Genomic DNA, 5,383 nt, shown 5'->3' on the forward strand with positions numbered 1-5,383 from the left:
CAAACTAACTTTAGCAATCTATTCTAATCTTCTGGCTCCTTCTCATTCTCTGGCTTGTTCTGTCTTTGCTTGTGTCTAGCTTGTTCTCTCTTTAACCTGTCTCTACAAAACTCTCCTAGCAAAGCTGCTTCTGCCTCTGCCGCTGTCTCTCTCCCCATTGCTCCCTCTTATAGCTTCCCTTTCCTCCCTCTTCTCTTGAGAGTTGAGCAGATCCTATTCTGTCAAATCTTTCTCTGATTCATCACTTTGTCTGCCACTCAGTCAGACACCGCTTTCAAATATGGGCGTTCCCTTCTACAAACTAACTTTACCTTCACTCCTTCACTGTTTGGGATTAAAGGTGTGTGCAGTGCTGGAGAGGTGGCTCAGCAATTCAGAGCACTGACTGCTCTTCCAGAGGCCCTGAGTTCAATTCCCAGCAACCACATGGTGGCTCACAACCATCAGTAATGGGATCGGATGCCCTCTTCTGGTGTGTCTGAAGACAGCAACTGTGTACTACTCACATACATAAAATAAGTAAATCTAAGAAAGAAAGAAAGAAAGAAAGAAAGAAGGAAAGAAAGAAAGAAAGAAAGAAAGAAAGAGAGAAAGAGAGAAAGAGAGAAAGAAAGAAAGAGAGAAAGAGAGAAAGAGAGAAAGAGAGAAAGAGAGAAAGAGAGAAAGAAAGAAAGAACTATACTAAAGGCATGCCTATATTCCAGCCAGAGGGATTAAAGATATGAGCTAAAGGCTGAGCCACACCTAGAGACACAATCTCAGGGTTCACCATATGATCAAATATCCTCAGCACCCTTGAGCATCACTAGGGCAAGGTTCTTCACTTTGGGTCTTCACATTACTTCACAATTACTCCTGTTACCCACAGGATGCTCTTCTCCAGCATGAAAGGTCATGGTTGGTGAATTCCACAGCCATGCCCAAGTGAAGAAGGGAGGGGAGGCCCTCTTCCCCCATGGTTCCCACAGAAGCAAGAAAACCTTTCTCAGAAGGCTCTCTCCCACAACTTCCTTTACATCACTATGAGTCACACGACCAACCACAACCAAACCAGACATTAGCAAGAGGAACAGCGACATTGTGATTAAAGCAGACTAATCAGGACCCTCCTCTGGGGTTGGCAGCGAGTTCCCTGAAGCACACGGATGCGCAGGTGAATGGAGCTCTCAAGAATAACAGACTTGTGGGGAAGGAGGAAGAAATAGGAAATGGATGCTGGCCACTAGGTTGAACCCAGAGAAACCCCAGGTCAGCTGTGTGGGGGTACAACATTGCGGAGGTAGAAGACTTAAAGGAGAGATGGTAGACTTAAGAACAGTGAGATGCTGATGAGCTCCTAAGCAGGGAGGCCAGCTGAGTACAGGGGTGACTGTTCCCTTCTCAAGTCCCCTATGGCTTCTAAGATGTGAGCATTCCTCGCATCCTTCAATGGTCTTCTCATAGCCTTCCAGAATACAGGGGCTCCTCAGGGTTCTGTCCCCTGCCCTTCTCAGTCCATGAAGTTTCTCTAGGTCAGTAGTTCTCACTCTGTGAGTTGTGACCCCTTTTTTGGGGGGGTTCCAAAAACCCTTGTACAGGACTCCCCCAAGTCCATCAGAGAACACAGATATTTACATAATGATTCATGACAGTCACCAAATAACAGTTATGAAGTAGCAACAAAGGTAATTTCTATGGTTGGGGAGTCAGCACCCCATGAGGAGTTGTATTAAAGGGTGGTAGCCTTGGGAAGGCTGAGAACCACTATAATAGGTGGCCTCCCCTTCTTCAGCTCCCACTGCCCGCCGCAATGACTCCAGCTTGCTTTGTCATGTCTGACTTCCAGACCCGTTTCTAAGCAGCCGACTTGGACTTCTGGCCTTCCACATGCTTTGCTATCTATAAAATCCTGGTCATAGTCATTGGTAATTCTGGATAATTTTCTGTTTTATAATAACAGACTATGAAAATGGAACTTTTGATTATCTTCTCTGACTCTACTGCTGTCCTGAGCGCGTTGTGTCTATTCTAGTCTTCCCTGTATTTATGTGTGTGTGTGTGTGTGTGTGTGTGTGTGTGTGTGAGAGAGAGAGAGAGAGAGAGAGAGAGAGAGAGAGGAGATGGGGAGAACTACCTCTGTAAAATTGCTTTTTTTGGGATCCAATGTGGTGTTGTATGACTTTACATCTCAATTGGGAGGCAACGGCAGGCAGTTCTCTTGAGAAGAGCTTGAGGCCAGCCTGATCCACATAGAGAATATCAGGCCAGCCCTATCTTGAACAACAATATTCTCAATAGCCTGCCAAGAGTATCCATGGGTGTGCTGTTTCCCAGCATTCGTGCTTGCTCCTGTAACAGCAGTGTGCATCCATCATTGTCCTGCAGTCTCTCCTTTACATGAGTAGACTTTCCTACTGCCTTCATAGTCAGCCTAATTGCATGATCTACTTTGGTCAATGGAAACTGGGCAGTTGTCAATATGGCTAGAAGCATTACAAGCTGCTATATAGCTAAGTGTGGTGGCACATGCCTTTAATCCCAGCACTTGGAAGCCAGTGGGAGATGGGTATATAGATAGATCATATATATATATATATATGATCTATCTATATACCCATCTCCATACCATCCATCATATATATATATATATATATATATATATATATATATATATATATATATATATTCCATCTCCCACACATCTATTCACCATCCACTCATCCATCCATCCATCCACATCTATTCACCATCCACTCATCCATCCATCCATCCACCCACCCATCCATTTGTCCATCTACCCATTCATTCACCTATCTACCCATCTCTCTCTCTCTCTCTCTCTCTCTCTCTCTCTCTCTCTCTCTCTCACACACACACACACACACACACACACATTTGTTTTTCTCCTCTTCCTAACATGAGACCAAGAAAGATAGTGCCCTCCTCAGTCAGGACAGACAACTAAGAGAAATAGGAACCAAACCAAATCATGTATTTGACACAGAGACATGAGTGCTCTGAGAGAGACATGAGTGCTCTGAGAGAGACATGAGTGCTCTGAGAGAGGCATGAGTGCTCTGAGAGAGACATGAGTGCTCTGAGAGAGACATGAGCACTTTGTTTCTTGCAACAAAATCAAGAGTGTGGTGGGTTTGGTGAGAGGAAGGTTGTCTGTTACAAGAACAACATATCTCTAACATATTTTTTAAGAATGGACTAATATGCCAGGTGTGGTGGCGCACGCCTTTAATCCCAGCACTCGGTAGGCAGAGGCAGGCAGATTGGTGGATTTCTGAGTCGAGGCCAGCCTGGTCTACAGAATGAGTTCCAGGACAGCCAGGGCTACACAGAGAAACCCTGTCTCAAAAAGCAAAAAAAAAAAAAAAAAAAAAAAAGGACTAATATGGGCTATGGACGTAGTTTGGGTGAAGTTTGTCTAGCATACACAAAGCCCTCAGTGCTGCAAAACAAAATTCAAGTGGGTGTGGTGGTTCTTGTCTTTGTGATCTCATGGCTGGAGAAGTGGACTGGGAGGAGCAGAAGTTTTGACACAGTGAGTTAGTTCTCAGCCAGCCTGGCTTTCAGGAGAACTTGGCTCAAAAAAAATTTTTTTGAAAAATTTTAAAAAGACAAATATAGTTATTGAGTACCAGGAACAAAACACAGTGTCATTCGTTTGGGGACCTGCTAGTAAGTCCTTCAGCCACTTGGAAATCAGATTAATCGCCAAGCAACATCCAGTTTGAGCCAGCTGAGTGCCAGATTGGTAGCACACACAGGCCAGCACCTCTCGGCGCTTATGAAGTCGAAGCAGGAGAATCAGAAGTTCTGGGCTAGCCTCTGCTACTTACTGAGTTGAGGCCAGCCTTAACTACAGTAGATACTTTTACCACTCTATCTTGGCTGCTTTTAGATGCATGAGACAGGATTGATCGATTGATTGATTTTTGACAAAATGTCTATGTAGCCCTGTCTGTCCTGGAACTCACTTTGTAAATAAGACTGGACTCAAACTCACAGAGATCCACCTGCCTGCCTCTCCCCTCTGAGGGCTAGGTTAGAGGTATGGGTCACCATGCGGGGCAGGATTTTTCTATAAGCAAGAACTGAGCTTGGAAAAGAATTGGCTAAATAGCTCTCTTAAACTCTCACCATTCTTATTTTCTAGCCCTCCTCCTCTTTCCCTTCCCCCCTTTCTCCACGCGGCCATGACCGGTCTCTCTCTTTACCTTCTCTCCTCTTTCCCTGCCTTTCTACAATAAAGCTCTAAAGCCATAAAAAAAATTGGCTAAATAAGCAGGGGATGGGAGGAGAGAGAGTTGTGATTGTGGCAAGGGACATAACTGTTGTTTGCCTGTAACAGAGTCTGGAAATTGAGAAATGCATTGCGTCACAGGCATGGCCAGGTAGAAGTTAGTCTTGGGACAGACCCATGGAGGAAATAACTTAGGACATCTAGATCGATCCTTAGTAATTATGCCTGCAGAGGACAGGATTGCAGCTATGATGGCTGGCCTGTGGGGCTGCCTGGAATGACAGAGGCTGTCAAGAGTGCTCTCAAGAGTGTTGTGTAACCAAGGAGCAACCAACCTGGGTGAAAGGGGACCGTGGCTGTTGAGCAGTCTTTATGTTCCTAAGTCGGGGGCGGGGGAAAAAAGCTTGAGAACTATGTGCCACATGTTGCCAGGGTGTGTGGTTGTAATAAAAGGATCACTCTGGATGGGGAAGCCAAGACCCTTGGAAAATGATAACAGTGGGCAGTTTCCGGGAGACTGAAGGGAATGATGCTTCCTCTGCCGGCTTAATTACAAGCCTAAGATTAGTGGCCCTCCTGCGAGACCTGCTCTTTCAGTATGAAGCTCGGTATTAATCCCAATGGTCATTCTGGTTTTTTGTTTGTTCATGAGACTAGGAATTGTGTAGCTCAGGCTGGCCTCAACTCAGTAAGCGGCAGAAGGTTACCCACAACTTCTGATCCTCCTGCCTCTCCTTCCTAAGGGCCGAAAGGTGCTGGTCTGTAAGTGTGTGCTACCAAGTCTGGCCCTCAGTTTTTGTTCAAAACATGTCACATTAGGACGAGATAGAGAGCACATAACGGGGGCTTGTCTTTACATTCCTAAGTCTCTGGAGTAGAGGAGCCTCTATACATTCACTCTGGTGGATGCAGGGGGAGAAGATAGGTAGTAAAGACATTAATGATAGAAAGTACCTCTGTTCCCCAGTGTCTGGCTCTTTCTTTGTGTACATGCTTGCCTGTTGGTAATGCCCCTTTAAGGAGCAGGTTTCCACACACATTGACATCAGACAATATTACAGGGCTTTGTTGATGACATGTGTCTTAGTCAGGGTTTCTATTCCTGCACAAACACCATGACCAAGAAGCAAATTGGGGAGGAAAGGGTTT

The sequence above is a fragment of the Mus pahari genome, chromosome 9 (assembly GCF_900095145.1).
Source record: "Mus pahari chromosome 9, PAHARI_EIJ_v1.1, whole genome shotgun sequence".
NCBI classification, from domain to species: Eukaryota; Metazoa; Chordata; class Mammalia; order Rodentia; family Muridae; genus Mus; species Mus pahari.